Below are 18,853 nucleotides of genomic sequence, written 5' to 3'. Positions count from 1 at the left end.
TGTTAGCAGCTAAAAGGCCTATATCTAAACTCTATACAATTAAAATGTAAGTCCATGTCAGCAACAAACTAAAATGTTTACCTTGCAATTAGACAACTATTTTACGGGGTAAGTTAATTGATTCTTATGAGCAATACTTTAATTGTTCCAAGGAGTGGGCTGGGTTCGATCGCACCGGCTTCAAATCTTCAGGGGATGCTCGAACCAAAATGATTAATTATTTATTAACTCAATACCTTACCAAAAATGAATCAGTACTAAATGGTGCAGAACTCTCCAGTATATATGAAATAATGTGTCAATATCAAAATAACTATCAAACAAACAGTAATCTTGTGATATACCTGTTTTGAGTAAAAGTTTATCTGCAGAAGGCAGAGGAACTCCGGCAGTTGCAAAACCAACCAAATATAAAAGTAGCTGCAAAACCGATCAAATATTAAAACTGAGAACTCCAAAAATATATAAAAAATATATAAAAAATAAAAACGAAACAAATTAACTATAAAAAAACCATTACATTTGCAATGGAAGGAAACAATTTATCTGTTTCATTTCCAAATTAATTGCCTACCCGGACCCATTTACCTAAAAAATGCGTTAATTAGGATTTCATGTATCTTTTATCTAGCCTAACGGGTATACTTTTTAAATTAACTAAAAAAGAAACGGGTCAAATGGGTTCATTAGATCAAAAGCTATCCAAGTTCTTTTCTCTTTTTTAAGGTTTAAAACGTCCTGAATCACCTTAGTTATCAAAAGTATATCACTACGTTTAGGAATCAATATACTTTTACAATCTTATCTATTCATCATTTATTTATAAACCAATAAAAAATGAACACATATTCTCGATAGGTCCTGAATCACCCATTTAATTCGTTACGCAACCAACCAAACCCGTTCAAATCATGCTAAAACCATGATACAAAAAACTCAAATCTCAAGATGTTTATAATCGTATAGAAGCTAAAAAGAGATTTAATTTACATTAATCATGAAGAATCTTCACCATGTCGGTTGAAGCAAGCATGTTGCTTTTCAGCTAATTAAATATCAAAATTGAATTATAGTATGTATTTACGACCAAGACAAATACAACAAAAACTCAATATTACAACTAACTTACAAAATCAACATGCATATCTGACAATACAGATTTCAGCTGTGCTGCAACAGATTCCCTTCCCCTCTGGAAGAATGCTGATATCCTAATAAGAAGGAAAACAAATTATCATAATTTTAAAATATAAAAACTAAAAGTTGAAAGAAACAAATAATCAAATATTGTGTTAAACCTGGACCCCAAAAGTATATTGTGAAGTAATGACAGTGAACACAGTAGAACAAAACGCTCCACGTGTAGCAAAAGTTTTAAGATCGGCTTGTATTCCTGCACCAGCTCCCCTGAGTCTGAGCCAGCCATGGTCAGAACATGCGGGATCTTATTATTCGTGGACCCATTTGTGACGATTAAAGCTATCTTCTCTTGCATTGCCTTGAGAGTCGACCACTAAATTGGTCAATCCCATGTCTACTACCTTGTTTCAAAGTGAATACTGTACATATATGGTCGTAATCAACCACAAAAAATAATTAAATACCGTACTATTTTCAACTTACTTAGAGCTACCAGCTGATAACAAAATGGGAAAAATAGAAGTTTTAGGTCTGATAATCAACATAATTTAAGAAGTTAAACAACACTATGTTTGGAGACATATTTTCAAAGTGATATTGTTATATGAAGTTTCATATTGACAAAATCATAACTCTACAGCCAATGGTGATAACCATTAATCGTGGGAGCTTCAAGATCTCCATCCCTTTGTCCAAAGAGTTAGACCATGTTATCATTAGAATTGTAAAGATTATGAAAACCGTATGAGTAACCATAAATCAAAAACAATAAAACTCATTATCCAGTTCGAATTCAAAGCCAATTCAAAAAATCAATAGAACAATTTGGAACACATCATTATGAAAACCATATGAGTAACCATTAAAATTGTAAAAATTATAATTTGGAGCAGACTAAGTACAATAAACGCAAATCCGATTGTACACATGGTTAATCAAATCAGGATAAACTCAAACGGGTTGAACTTCAGAATTTGTAAAACCCTAATCCATGAGGAAAGGAATTTAAAATCTGGATTTATACATATATCAAAGACGAACGATATAAAAAAAACTTGCCTTTGAGATTAGAGATGGAAGAATGTTGTGACGCAGATTGTTGTGCAGGAGGATTTCTAGGGTTAGGTTGGTTTGAATATGATTGGGATTCAGAAAGAATAAGAAAAAGAAATAGGGTTTCATATGGATATGGAGTAGGCAAAGACAGGTGGCAAAAATAATTGGGTATCAAATCAAAAAAGAAGAGAGCGATGAAGATGATGTAGAGATGAAGATAGAATGGAAGTTTCAATCTGAAATTAGGGTTTGTGAATGCACGGCTGAAAGAAATTGGGAATAAGCGAGTGTATTTAGATTTCCCGCTCAAAGGAAAATATGGGGTAACAATCAATTGCCACGTGGCATAAGATTATTTTGTTTTATTAGGAGTAGTAGATCATAAGAGATGAACAACTCGATAAAGAACACCAATATTAAAAAATACTAAAATTCTCTCTAGTGTGATCCATCAACACAAGGTACCATAACGGGAATCATGGCTTCATCTTTATTCCCGAAGATAATCATCCCTACAAGTAAGTATCTCTAACTTGGTATCTATATTTACGTTATGATTGAATAAACATGACTAGGTTCTATTTTTGACCCTGTTTATAGATATAATCAACATGTGGTATCAGAGCGATGTTGATTATATCAATCTAATCATGTTAATTTGTTCATTGTCTTGTTTTCGCTCGCAAGTATATCGGCAAATCGATCTTATGGAATTGGAAACTTAAATCATTAAAAATTGTTTTCTATGATCGATTAATTAGCTTTTCTAGTTGGATCTTGAAAATTGCCATGTTAAAATCAATTTATTTTTTTAGTCTAAGCAACGTTTTAGTTGCATTTCATGAATTGAATGCATGAATCAATTCTATTAATACTCACATAAATAATTGATTGGAATGATTTTTCTTATGAATTTTTTAAATACTAATATATATCTGTCTTCATTCACGATTATGATTATTGGCAATTTTAGTTCATATATATGACCTATGTGTGTTGAACCTTAATTGATGGGTTTAGATTGCTTTGATGTGTTTTATATGCAGTTAATTGATCAGTCATTATATTTAAAATTTAGTGCCTTGCCTTATGTCGATGGCTATCAAAACTAAATTGTATATATTTGTTGGTGTGAATCATATCTCCAATTACGTATGGCTCATTTAATTTATGAAATTAATTAATTGATGTTTTTGTATGATCCACAAAAATTATATATTAAGCTTTCGCATGTGATATTTTGTATAAATTATTTCTGCATAAATTTTCGCATAACGTTTATACGAATTCGCATGCCTTATGTTAACTTTTGGAAGCCTTATTTTATTTGGTTTCGTATGACCATAACTTGCGAATGACCCAACTTTAATTTATGTCATTTTATGTTATTATGTGTATTATTGGATAATGAACCCAACAACTAATTGTTTAATGACATACATAATAAATTATTAGCCTAATTTACATAAATATTTCATTTCTGGCCCAAAGGTGTTATGTTATATTTATGTATTTTACCTTATTATGTATGTACGTTTATCATGATACATGAATTTTGGTCAAAGCCAAAGCAAAGCTAGAGTTCATGTAGAACATTGAGACAGTCTATATTTATGTGTGTTCATAGTATGTGAATGTTGGTCAAAGCCAAAGTGAAGCCATAGTTCATGTAGAACACTAAAGACGGTCTATTATTTATATCGTTCATAATGCTGAATTTTGGTCAAAGCCAAAGCGAAGCCAAAATTTAGGTAGAACATTAAGCCGAGGTTTATTATTTTGTATCGTTCATAATGCGTGAATTTTGGTCAAAGTCAAAGCGAAGCCAAAATTCAGGCAGAACATTAAGTTGGTTTTATTTATTTATGTTCATAATACATGAAATTTGGTCAAAGCCAAAGCGAAGCCAAAGTTCATGTAGAACAATAAGTCAGTCTATTATGTATGTTCATAATGCATAAATTTTGGTCAAAGCCAAAGCGAAGCCAGATTTATTTAGAACATCAAGACAATTTGTTATTCATGTATGTTCATAATGTCTAAATTTTGGTCAAAGACAAAGCGAAGCCAAAATTCAGGTAGAACCTTAAATTAGTCAGTTATTTTGGTGTTATAGTAGGCTATATCTTCAATATAATAATTTGTGTATGCCTTACTTGATTACCCCATGATGTAAATCGCTCCAAGTTTCTTCTTAAGTTTGTATCTCAACTATTTTATCCACTCTAATTTCAAAACCTAAAATGTTTTGCTTACTAAAGAGTTTCTACAAAATTTGCTCTTGTTGGATTGTTGATTATTTCTTAAGATATGATAATCTTACTGCTCTTTTCTGATAAAAGTATTACAGAAGAAAACTAGAGCATGACTAGTAGGATAAGTTAACCATTATATCTCTTATGATAATCAAGAACTCGTTTCATTATTGCCATCATGGGAGCTATTCCAGATTCTAAATTTCCCAAGACTAATTTGTTTTCTTTGGAAGAATCAAAATAACTCCTCAAACGCATGCATTACTTTAGTTTCTTACTATAAAGTTAGTGGTATATGTGAATACATCATGATGTACAATACCATGAACCATTACTTAAAGGTTTACACATGGAAATCAGTACAAGTACACTTTTCTGATGCATTACATATAACTTTTCCACCAATACCATAAGTTGCCTTAAGAATCAACTATACCACTCAAGAGTACCAAAGGAAAATGAGTGTGTTGATTAGCAACATATGTACAGGAAAATGAATTCATGAAATTAGAAAATTAGATGTTGTTCATCTCATCACCACTAAATCTAAAAGGAAGATACTTTTAAGATTCAAAGATAGTGTACAAGTACTACTTCCAGCTATAAGTTTCTTCAAAGGAAAGTCTCACTTCAAATTTTTGCCATTAACTAGGCATGAGCATGGACTATCCATAATTCAATGAGACAGCTGGCTAAGATAAGTAGTTAGATATTTATGATATTTGAGTCTGCTAATGATAATATTCCAATTAACACATGACGGGTTGAGTCTAGTTCTATACGTTTACTTACCAGAAAAAAACAAATAATTAATATGAGAATTAGTGGCAAAATTTTATGTTAAGACTATAAGAACCATAATAAACTGTTTTATAATTGGGCTTTATGATACCTTATATATTCTGTAGATTATTCATAATTTAGTATCAATATAAAAAGCTACATTATGACAGTTGTGAGGTTTGCATGGTTAAAACAAAGTCACTCTTACCTTAAACTCTCGTATTATTTGTCATTTCAATCTGGATAGAAACATTATAAGATAGAACTAGATGATGCTACACTTTTTCACAACCTTTTGTTATCATGAAAATGAAAATTTAACAAAAGAAAAATGAGATCTACACACTTCATCCATTAAGACCAAATTGCATGCGAAATTTGGACCAAGTTAATGAAGGATGAAATATTATCAAATCTCATTTTTAGTGACTTACAGCATGTGTTAAAAGCCATAATATTTAAATGGCTAAGGGAATAAATCAAGTTCCATCAGAAATTATATTTCACTGGAACTTATCCCAAAATGGAATATTCAGACATAAGTCATTTATCATTTCAAATAATATTTACTTGTATCTAATATGTCTCATATGGATCAATTTACTAAAGAAATTAATTCATATATACTATGATTCCTTCTAGATATGTCCCTCAAAATTTTTATAACATCTGGACATTAAGGAAATCAAGTCTAACATATATGACATGTTCACACAGCACGTACATCATTAAAACTTATCTTGTAGCATTCCTAGAGATCTAAAAGGTTAGTGGGAGCATTAAATGTCTTAATCTTAATTTGCGAGTGTTGCAAGAGGTATGGGAGTGAAAACTTGTTGTTACCTCAATTTGTATCTCCTGTACAAGACACTGCTCCTTCACAACTTTTCTCTTTAAGAATATACTGCTACTTTAACAAAAGCTTCATTGTTGCTTAGACGTGGACACACACAGATTTCTTGCCAAACTTGTAATCCTCAAACAGAGAAACTACAAGAAGTAAATTCATTAATTTGTTTCTTTATTAGAATTTACTAGTCTTTTAATGTTGACCATAAGCATGCTAAATTGTTAAAGATTTCTAAGTCAGTGGGAGCAGTAAAAGTCCTTATCAGGACTTGCCAGAAGTGCAAGAGGCGGGGGGAAGAGACCTATTAAATTTTACTCCGATTACACCTCTTACACACCATACTGCACCAACTCTTACACACTTAGAATCTTGAAAATGATAGCAACTTAATCAAGAGTTAATCCATAAAACTGAAACTCATAATACAACCCAATAATCAACTATGGAGGTCATCTAGGTTTAACTTTGATGATTATGTATCCTCCTTGACTTAAGTTGAAATCGACATTGGAAAGTTTACTGGTCCTACTTCCTCTAATTAAGCCATTAGCATCAATCAATTTTCTAAATGGAATAAGAATTGTTCTTAGCAAATTTGATTTTAACGTTTGGGATTTGGTTGAATTACCTAAGGGTGTTCATCACTAAGCAAAATTTGAATGCAAACGTTAAGACGCTAAAAGTATGATTGATTGTTAAGGTTATGCTTAGAAGAGAATTATTTTTCAAAGAATCATCTTACCTTTCTTACAAAATGTTTCTTTGAGGATCATTGTTGTTCTAGTGGCTTATAATCATTTAGAGCTACATTATATGAACATTAAAACAACTTTCCGTAAACAAAGACTTACATGTTTATAAAACAACCTGAAAGTTCTAAACTGAAGGTCAAGAACACTTACTTTATAAGTCAATTAATTCCATGTATGGGTTTAAGGCAAACATCAAAATGTGATGAAATCTTAATGCATTTTTCATCAAGAATTAAGTGGATTTATGTACCCCTCAACATGAGTGGGAGTAACTAATGTAAACTTGTCCTTATATAGATAACATTTTTGGATAAGTATATGTTACACAAGTCAAATAATTTCTCACACATATTTCGATATAATGAATCTCGGAGATATCACTTACGCGAGAGATATCAAAATATACCGAGGTAGACTCAACATGACATTAATTTCGTCCCATAAGCTTTACTCTAAAGCGGGCTCTTGCATGTGTAACAAACAATATAGCTCTTCTTTAGAAGGTAAAATGATAAATGATATTACTTCCTTATGCTTCATTAATTAGAAGCCTTACGAAGGTTCAAGTCTATACTCGTTTAGATATTGCTCACATTTATGAACATTAGACCACTCTAGATTATTGTGAAGCATCTTACGATATCTTTAAGAAACGAGAAAGACTATAAAGAAGAGGTTGAGTATTCTTACCTTGATTTTGTAATATTCAAAAGAACCTAAAAGTCAATTTGGGGTAATCCTTATGTTTGCAGACAAATTTATCTCATGGAGAAGTCATAAGAAACTGTTAACAACAACCTAAATCAAAATGGCATAATATGTTGTTAATTAACAACGCAATTGTCACTAAATGTTGTTGAAATTTTATCAGTAGACTCATAAACTTATTAACTCCATATAAATACTATATTGAAGACTTACTGTGAAAAGTCAGCTACCTTATTTCCTCAAATAGTAACAGTTCGAGAGGTACTGCATTAAACTTCGATACAAAATTATTGTTCGTTTATGAACAAGAAGAGGAAACTAATTATTTGTATCGAATACATTTACATTCATGATATGCTTGCGGATCCGATAACTAAGGTCTACACCCAAAGTCTTTTTAAGAGCTTATAATAAAGACAGGTTTTTACTTAAGGCCTTACATAATAGCATATCGTACATATGAATGATTAGTTATTATTAAATTTCCTCAGTTGTTTAAATTTGTTTGTCTATAAATACGTATATGTGCACCTAATTACGTATAGACAATAATTATACAAATTAATTAAAGGGCTTACCTCAGTCATTTTGGTCTTAAATTTATGTATGTTTTGATTTGGGATTGTAACATGATTAATGAGGGTCTTGAGTTGACAATAACTCAATGACTGTATTTTTCTGTTGCAAGTTTAATTTGAAACATTGATTAATGTTTTAACTTGGCCAAACTTACTTATACTTATCATAAATGATCACTCGGCCAAGTGGGAGAATGTTAGAAATAACCCGTTGATGTGGCCTTACGGATCATTTGGTAACATTACCAATATGGCATAACTAGTCTCCGACAATTACTTGATGGTAGTAATTGTAATTATTAATTAGTTTGAGGGGCAATTATGATTTCCCTTTAGGTACCTTTAATAGAGAATGTAAAGAGTTTTCATAACGGATCACTATTCATGATCATCATTCATTTTGATGTTAAATATATATTGATCATAAGAGATGAACAACTCGATGAAGAACACCAATACTAAAAAATACTAAAATTCTCTCTAGTGTGATCCATCAACACAAGGTACCATAACGATAATCATGGCTTCATCTTTATTCCCAAAGATAATCATCCCTACAAGTAAGTATCTCTAACTTGGTATCTATATTTATGTTATGATTGAATAAATATGATTAGGTTCTATTTTTGACCCATGTTTATAGATATAATCAACATAATCTCCTCCAAGAGAAGTTGTAGAGAAAAAGTGACTATGTTTAGGGTAATTTTCTGATTTTTTTTTTTCCAAATGCAAAACAATACAAGAACTAAGTGTTGGGTTTAATCGGGTTTGGTTCGCGGGTCACATGGGTCGGTGCGTTATCGGGTCACGGGTTCGTTTACGAGTCAAACGGGTCAAGAGTTGTTTAACGGAATCTTATCAGAATAATGGGAATATACTGCACATGTTTAATTAAAGAAAAAGGGGGTTGCTGGCCAAGTAAATTGGAGAAAAGAGATTATGGGATGCAGCTTTACGTTGGTTGTTTGAATTAATTTGTCATGTGCTTTTATTTGTTTAGTTTATTATAAATAGGTTACAGTTAGTTGGCTTTCAGTTGTACCCCTTCATTCGAAACATTATTCCTCTGCATTGTATTCACTACATACATAATATAATTCTATGTGATTGTATTGAGTGTGTGTGAGTGTGTGAAGTGGGACCTGAACCTATATTTGGTATCAGAGCCTAGGGCTTGTATCGGAGGAAGCCTCCGCCGCCGGCGGGTGTGTCGGTCGATGGAGGGCAGGCGTAAAAAGGGGTCCGGGATCGTTATACAGCAGAAGACGTAGGCGTTATGGTGTTTTCGGTAGGGTAGGTCGTTGTTGTGGTAGACGTGCCGGTTAAGATGACGGGGGTGACCGGTGAAAAACACTTGTTTTCCGGGGCTGTTAATAGTGATCAAAAGAGGGTTCAGGGCTGTTCGGTTGTTAGTTGCGGGTTTGCGCGACTGGTATACAACCGGTGACAACAGTAGATGGTGAGAAGGTTACATTGATCGGCTTGTTTCGTGATAAGAGGAGACCGGCATAGTGCGTGAAAAACGGGCATAATGGATCCGTCAAAGCAGGTGGCTTTGGATTCGTCTCGTTTGGCAACGTAAGAAAACGGAAGAAGCGGGTGGCTTGTTTTCTTTGTCGGTGGAGAGCCTCTTGAACAAGGGTGATCGGAAAAAGGTTGTTGAAAAAAAAAGGAAGAACACGACGGTGACATTATGGCGTTGGAGTTCAAATCGGGTGACTCGGATGTGACCGGGTAGAGATCGTTGATCCGTGATGAGTCAAGATGTTAGTGAACGTTTCCAGCGTGATGCCATGTTACATGTTACGAGCGTGGTGTTTTTTCTATTCAGGTTGAATCGAGACATTGGACGTGATCGAGGTGAAGATCGGGTGTCCGTTAGATGTCATGGTGGTTCGAAATCCAGGTAATTCGGTGCTGCGGTGAAGGCGTAAACAAACACCAATTAAGGGGGTGATTGTTGGGTTTAATTGGGTTTGGTTCGCGGGTCACATGGGTCGGTGCGTTATCGGGTCACGGGTTCGTTTACGAGTCAAACGGGTCAAGAGTTGTTTAACGGAATCTTATCAGAATAATGGGAATATACTGCACATGTTTAATTAAAGAAAAAGGGGGTTGCTGACCAAGTAAATTGGAGAAAAGAGATCATGGGATGCAGCTTTACGTTGGTTGTTTGAATTAATTTGTCATGTGCTTTTATTTGTTTAGTTTAGGGTCTACATATTTACACACCTTATTGTCTATTTGGACACCCTTCAAGACGCCTCGTATAGACCTATACGAGGCGTATAGCTTTTTTCAATTTCCAAGAGAATCTCTGATTATGTCATATTTTGTCTTATTTGCCTCGTATACGCCTCGTATAGGCCTATACTGGGCGTCTAGGGGAAAAAAGACCATTTAGCCCCTGATTTAGGCCTATACTTGGGGTAAATTGGTCTTTTTTGCCTCTCTTATATGCCTAGTATAGGCCTATACTAGGCGTATATAAGGTTTTTTTTTTTTTTTTTTTAAACAAACATTTTAACAATATTAATCGTTTTAGCAAAACTTTTATACAAAACAAGTTTTTTATTTTAAATAATTAATATTAGGACCCCTCGTTGGTTTTTTTTTTTTTTTTTTTGAGTTGAAAAATGGATGTTTTGGTAGGGTAATTTGATTGTTTTTGGAGGGTGATGTTTTTTGAGTAAAAAATGGGTGTTTTGGTGGGGTAATTTGAGTTGTTTTTTTAAAAAAAGTTTTATTGTTTTTGTATAAAAGTTTGCTAAAACGATTAATATTGTATAAAATGTTTGTTAAAAAAAAAAAAAAAAAAACCCTTCAAGACGCCCAGTATAGGGCTATACTGGGGCTATACGAAGGGTCCAAAAGACCATTAAACCCCTGAATTGCCCCCAGTATAGGCCTAATTCAGGGCTATAATGGTCTTTTGGACCCCTCGTATACGCCCAGTATAGCCCTATACTGGGCGTCTATTATTATTTTTTTTGTTTTCTTTTTTTAATATTTAAAAAGAAAAAACAAAAAAAATAAAAATAGACGCCCCAGTATAGGGCTATACTGGGGCTATACCAAGGGTCCAAAAGACCATTAAACCCCTGAATTGCCCCCAGTATAGGCCTAATTCAGGGGTATAATGGTCTTTTGGTCCACATAGACGCCTAGTATAGCCCTATACTGGGCATCTTGAAGGGTTTTTTTTTTTTGTTTTCTCTTTTTAAATATCAATAACACTAATATTAACTATAAAAACTCATATTAATTATAATAACACTAATATTAATTATAAAAAACTCATATTAATTATAAAAAACTCATATTAATTATAATAACACTCATATTAATTATAATAACACTAATATTAATTATAAAAAAACTCATATTAATTATAATAACACTAATATTAATTATAAAAAAAACTCATATTAATATCAATAACACTAATATTAATTATAAAAAACTCATATTAATTATAATAACACTAATATTAATTATACGATGCCTATACGAGACTTATACTATACTATACGATACAATACAACACGATAGACTTATACAAGACCTATACGAGACTTAGGGGCTGTTTGGTAGCCTCTTAATGACCATTTAGATGCTACCTCTTAATGGTTTAAAACCTCTGAATGAATAAGAGGTAACCTCAAGTCTGAATGGTTAAGAGGTAACCTCTGAATGGTAAATCATCACATGTCACATTCTTCTACCTTCTCATTGGTAAAATTCTTAATGGGTCCATTAAGAGGTAGCCTCTTAATGACCATTCAGAGGCTACCAAACAGCCCCTTATACTACACTATACTATACGATACGATGCAATACAACACGATACTATAGGATACGATACCACATCCTTATACTATACACTATACGATACGATACAACGCCCGTATACGTCGATAGGCCTATACAAGACCTATAAGGGACCTATACTACACTATATGATACGATAGTATCGTATTGTATCGTATAGTATGGTATCGTATTGTATCGTATAGTGTATAGTATAAGTCTCGTATAGGTCCCATATAGGTCTATACGAGAGCTATAACGAGACTTATACCTATACTATACGATACGAATACAACACGATTAGGCTTATACAAGACCTATACGAGACTTATACTACACTATACTATACTATACTATACTATACTATACTATACGATATGATATGATACGATACAATACAATACGGACATTAGACTATTGGATAAGATACAACACTCGTATAGGACTATAGGTGTGGTTTTAGGTCCCCGTTTAGGCCTATTAGGCTTATAACAAGACCTATATGGGACCTATACTAGACTTATACTATACACCATTTTTTTACTCAAAAAACATCCACCCTCAAAAAACAATCAAATTACCCTACCAAAACATCTATTTTTCAACTAAAAAAAACCAACGAGGGATCCTAATATTAATTATTTAAAATAAAAAAACTTGTTTTTGTATAAAAGTTTGCTAAAACGATTAATATTGTATAAATGTTTGTTAAAAAAAAAAAAGAAAAGAAAAACCCTTCAAGACGCCCAGTATAGGCCTATACGAGGCATATAAGGGTCACATATGAGGCCTCTACGAAGGGTCCTATACGCCCCAGTATAGGCCTATTACGAGGCGTCTTGAAGGGGTCAAACCAGAAGTGACATGAGTCAGGCACTAATTTTGATGTAACCCTATACGCCTCGTATAGGCCTATACGAGGCAAAGGGTGTCTAAATAGGCAGATAAGGTGTCCAAATAGATTGACCCTTAGTTTATTATAAATAGGTTACAGTTAGTTGGGTTTCAATTGTACCCCTTCATTCGAAACATTATTCCTCTGCATTGTATTCACTACATACATAATATAATTCTACGTCATTGTATTGAGTGTGTGAAGTGGGACCTGAACCTACACTAAGGGCATGTTTGGATGGGCTTCTCAAACAGACTTATTAGCTTATTAGCTTATTGATAAGTCAATAAGCTATTTTTATGTTTGGATAATGGATAAGTCCTTTTTGAAATAGCTTAAAGCAAAGAAGGAATTGAAGGTTTTGAAAAAGCCAAGAATTCCTGACTTTTGGATCCAGAAGTGACTTTTCAAAAATGAAATTACCAATATAACCCTTCTTATATCTAAAAGAATGCCATTTTAATCATTTTATATCAATAAGCTAATCCAAACACTTTTTTTTTAAACTCCTTTTCAAAAAGTCCTTTTCCCAAAGTCCTTTTCCCAAAAGTCCTTTTTACCTCTAATAAGCTTAGCCAAACATGCCCTAAGTATGCTTGGCTAAACGACTACTACTCACGTTCCCATATTTGAGGATGTGCATGCTCCACTACTCTAATACATACAGTAATTAAATAACATGTGCATGAAACTACTTATTATGTATTACTATATTACTATATATACAATTTGCGTAGGTCCTTAGCTACAGTGTATACACTGGACAAAAAAACAACGCTAATTACGATATATACAATTTGCGTAGGGTCCTTAGCTACAGTGTATACACCGGACAAAAAAACAATGCTAATTACGGTTGTGCCATTACCTTTGAATAAAGAAGAGAAAGATTCAGAGTCGGGAGTATAAGAGAAAGATAATACAGTAAAGAGAGAGAGAGAGTTATGGGCTGACCACCAATCTTTACGGCGGATTGACGGTGGCGCAACGGCGGTGACATCACAATCCGGCGTGTACGCTTCAACAACTCGCTAACCGCAGGACGAGGGTTCCGCCGCAAACACAACCATAGCGGCGAGTATGGTTGTTCTTCCGTGACATTGGAAGCCAATCCAGCCAAACGAAATACGTATTCTAACGAACGAGGTTAGACTTGACATCCATTGCTCTATTTCTTTGGATGAATTAGCTTATTAGGTCGATTTGATGTATGTCGTTTGATGTGGTGTTCTCCGGCGACGCTCAACTATTGACGGAGTAACAGAAGTAGGCGATAATATCCGGCAACAATGGTTAGTGGAGCAGTAGTGGTTCGTGATGGTGTTTGATGCCATCTCGACCATACCTCTCCGTTAACCATGCTTGACCTACTGTTGTCCGACTTTCACTTGCTTGAGTATGTGTATTTCAAGATGGCATTAAACCCACCATCAAAAGAACTTGAGTGCAGTAGATTCTTTGACTTTCCATTCAAAATGAATGTTGGGTTCATATCCTATTGGCTTCTAGATGTTGTTGTCATTTCCTCTTTTGAACCAAAACATATGCAATGCTGGGTTGGGTTTTGTTTTTCTTGATTTTCAAATAAAAATCTATGGTATTGGCCTTTGATTAACAAAGTTTATGACATTGTTATTAAGGTTTAGGGAAATAGCTACGACATACTAATCGCGACCCACCAGCAGATCTACCAGCATATATATGGTAGCTGGTATACTTATGCAGTTTAGAAAAATTGTATATTTGAGTAGTGCATAACATCATTCAATAGTGCTTGATGAATTGTGATGATTATGCGGATATGAACTTGAGGATGGCGTACTGCAGCCCTTTGTGTTTCCGCTCGAGTTATGATGTGGCGAGATATCATCGTTACTTACTATATCAACATTGCCATAACCAACATATTTTTAACAAGCATAACACTTCTGAGATTGGAAATTAATATACAGTTTTCCTAAATTTTGTACCAAATTTGAAAATTATTTATGCTTTCTGTGATATTTCAGATCTAACTCAATAGAAACACTTTCACTTCACCTTAGACATTCTTAATGAAGACATCGAGCATCCTGTTGAGCGCTCAAAAACAAGACCACTGCTCAAGAAGTCGACGGCTTCTGGACAACTGGTCTGAATAGCTTTCTTTCTATTTCATATGTAAAGCTATTATTATTTCGTTTGTATTTTTGTTCATCTTTGTCAATGATATCTAAAAGTGCCCTTGAACATGTACATCTAATCCAATGTGGGTCCTGTAAACTTTGTGTGTCCGCATACCGTGAGGCCGAGTTTGAGACCATTATCTATGGCATTTTCCAGTCTCAATTCATATGTTTGGTGATGTGAATTAACGGTGGGAGGATGTCCGACTTGATCCTAAATTCAATACTATTTTTGGCAGTTGGAATTTGGTTTATAGGTATGTTAAAACAGACAAGGGTATTGATTGAATAATGGGTGCCAATGCCGCATTTCCTTTTGTTTCAGGTATTTTTATTCCGAGTGTGGACAGATACAATGAAGACAACGAGCATCATGAGCGCTCAAACACAAGACCACTGCTTGAGCGAATGTCGCCAAACATACCAGCTTAAATACATGTGCTTCAGTTTTGTTATGGGTGTGGAAGTGCATATATAAACACTCACATGTGTGCTTCCGTTTAACGTTTTTGTTAGTAGCAAGTTGTTTGCTAATAAATTCGGAAAATCATTTGGACAACCATTCGGACAGGTACAAGTTTATACCTTTTTTTATGAAAATGTTCTACATGTACACTAACTAAATAATTAGGCATAAGTATCACATGGTTATTTGATGCCTTTGGAAACCAGTAGATTACACATGTTTCTTTCCATTTTAAGGATCCTTAATGGATATCCAATCCATATTACAAGGTTGAATTATTATAAATTTAAGATTAGCTTAAGAGATGCATGAGGTAATAAAACAACTGCAGTAATAGTAAAATTCATCCCATCCACTTACATATAGGTAGCAATTTTTCTTTTGAAATAGGTGAAGCAGATAAAACTCAAAGGACAAAGCGCACTCACTATGAACAAACGAGTACAAGACATCCTCCTACACCTTCAAATTTTTGCATTACAACCTTTTTGTTTTAGATATTCCTTTATAGAAGGTATAAAAAATGCTTAAACGATGGCCCATGTTGTTGCATATATAAAAATTGTAGCTACTGTAACTAAACATTAGCAATCTAACAGAACTGAAATACCCCGCCGCACCGCGGCGGGTCATCCTCTCTCTAGTATAATAACAATTGCTGAAAGTCCTTAGGAACAGTTCCCGTTCCCAAGTTTCACATGACCGACATCTGCCGGTCTTCAACATACCGCTGAAAACACAAGCCCATCGTCCTTTTACGTTTTCAGATTTGCTCAATCAGGCGGCGTTGGCGGTGCTACTATTGCGGCAGAAACTAGGATTATGTAGTTGAAGGCGGTGATGGTGGTTGCCGGCATCAAAGCAGGTTGACGGCCATGGGTACAGAAGAGGACTGAGGCAAATAAGGTAAGTTTTCACGGCTATGGTTCTCTTATCCACTAATTTTATCGCTTGGGTTTGTTTTGTTACACCTTGATCATTAAATTTGAAATATTTGATGACTCCCTTTTAATTTAGCATATTGTTAGCACTTTCAATACATCATATGTTGGAGTTACAAACGTATGGAGAGGAGAAAGAAAAAAACAAACGTAGTTTTTGTATCGTAAGTCATGGATTTTTGACCTTTACAAATGAGGATTATTGTATAAGATTATACTTCCACTTGCCAAGCCGTAACATCTGTAAAAAGGATCTTGATTCAGACTCTTCTAATTTATGAGGTGCTGAATGTGAATTTTCACATATAACATGATCAGTGAGATTAATACTTAAACATATGATCATATTTGTAATACGAACTCTTGACAAACCTGCACATGTAATTTAACATCACCTGCTTCTTTGGCATTTTAATGTTGTTAGTTGTTCATGGAAAAGCAGTAGTTATATTTGATATTTTCCATCTATATCTTCTAGAGTTGTAGGGTAACATGAATTAGTTATTGTTCTGACGATTTCTTTCCACCAGAAATCGCTCCTCTGCGGTGACTTCTCCACCACCGACATCAACTCTCAACTTGAAATCATTTGCCGTCGACATCAACTCTCGACTTCAAATCGCCTTTTTGCGTAGACTTGACCACCATTAACATCAAAATTGGTAATCGTTTCTTTTCGTTTGTGCTCTTCACAATCTTTCCAGCCGGTTCAGTTTTTACCTTTGCATTTTTTCTTCTTTAAATAATTTGTTGATCCAGAGGTTTCTCTTATTGGGTTGAATTGTTGTTCACCAGGTTTAATTTTTAGGTTTCGTAGATTGTTTAGGGTTTAGAATTTAAAAACATTTTGTGATTGCTTTTAAAGAATAATCATTGGGTATATGTAAATGGCTGAAGATACAGGTTGACCTTTAACTTACAAATTCAACATAATGGGTTGAAATTGAAGGCCAATTTTTTAAGCCTCAACTTTCAAGCACTAAACATAAATTTAGTTCGCATTACATTTACACACCACTTTTTTCCACATATAAAAGTGGAATACTCAGCTTTGTAGGTTCTTTCAATGCAACCGCAAGAAATCATAGTTTGGGATTAACACCTTAACTTTGATGTACCAATATAAGGGACTAGGGTTGGTTCACTAGTGATGGATTCTATCACTCTCACTCTCCAATCAAATCATGACATGTCATCAACCAAATTTTTATCACTAGTGATAGAAATGTAGGAGGGGTGGAATCACTAGTGATGGAATTCTATCACTCCCAATTTTTTAATTTTCATTTTAAAATTAGAAATTAAAAATAAAACACTAAATTATAAATTTCATTAAACTTTAAAAATAAATTACATAACCAAATAAAAAAAAAACTAAACCGGTGGCATCTCCCAACCCCACTTTGCGCAAATCGCGCGCTTTTGTTGAATGACAACTGACTTGAACGGTTCGTCGAGATGCGCGTGGTTTTCACACAAGATTTTTAAATCATTTTGTCTTTCAATCGTTTTCAAGTGTTCCTTGTACGCCTGCTCCCGTTCAACTTTTAGGGACATCATTGTTTCTTTTCTTTTTTCGGCCTTCTTGAATTGGGTCATTTTCTCCTCTTCGATTCTAAAGATCGACTCCGCCACCGCCTCCTTCCCTTTGCTTGACGATTCACCACCTCGTCTGCGTCGTGGCCTTGTGGGTGTATCTTCCTCAACGGGCTCGTCAAGGGGTTGATCGGGTTCGTCAAGAGGGTCGTCGTTTAAGTTCATTTGGGGCAAGTTATCCGACGCGGAAGTCGTGAAGTTCCCCGACTCGGATGTCTTTGATCTTTTCGAACCGCCTCGTTTTTTTGGAGCCGTAGGACCATGCGTGTCAACCAACTCAACGGGGACCCACTTCGGGTGATGTCTCGCAACTTCCCATGCCGCCACGTGTGAAAAAGTTCTCTTTTTGTACATTCGGCAATACTCTGCGGTGGCTTGTTGCATGATCGTCGCCTCGCTCGCCCCACTTTGTGGGTTTCAGTTCTACAAAAAATATAAAATGTTATAAAAACTGTTTTTTTTTTAAAAACTGTTTTTAAAAACTGTTTTTTTATTAAAACTGTTTTTTTTATAAAACTGTTTTTATATTAAAACTGTTTTTTTTTAAACTGTTTTTTTTTTATAAAAACTGTTTTTAAATTAAAACTGTTTTTTTTTTAAAAAACTGTTTTTTAAATTAATACTGTTTTTTTAAACTGTTTTTTTTTTAACTTTAATAAAAAACATACCTTTTGAATGAAACAAGCGTTGAACTTGCTAATTTTCCCGTTCAAATCCGTCCACTTCGACGTCATTTGGTCCATGTTTCGTATCCTTGCACCGGGAAGTTGCCTAAAATGATTAATCACCCGTCTCCAGAACGCATCCTTTCGTTGCTCGTTCCGTGTTTCTTACTCTCCGAGATGTGCAAATACG

At 34.2% G+C, this 18,853-nt stretch overlaps 1 long non-coding RNA gene across 2 annotated transcripts; it reads left to right on the top strand.

Moving 5' to 3' along the window:
* The first annotated feature begins 13,718 nt into the window (after positions 1-13,718).
* Positions 13,719-17,364, top strand: LOC118480420. 2 transcript variants are annotated; one of them, XR_004862661.1, is made up of 4 exons: positions 13,719-13,976; positions 15,321-15,566; positions 15,852-16,367; positions 16,933-17,364. It is a non-coding gene; the product is annotated as an uncharacterized LOC118480420 (long non-coding RNA). The 2 variants fall into 2 exon arrangements; XR_004862660.1 differs by lacking the exon at positions 16,933-17,364 and having other exon boundaries at positions 13,720-13,976; positions 16,229-16,926.
* The last annotated feature ends 1,489 nt before the right edge of the window (positions 17,365-18,853 follow it).

This window comes from Helianthus annuus, chromosome 7 (genome assembly GCF_002127325.2).
Source record: "Helianthus annuus cultivar XRQ/B chromosome 7, HanXRQr2.0-SUNRISE, whole genome shotgun sequence".
NCBI lineage: Eukaryota > Viridiplantae > Streptophyta > Magnoliopsida > Asterales > Asteraceae > Helianthus > Helianthus annuus.
This window is presented reverse-complemented; position numbering and strand designations above follow the sequence as displayed.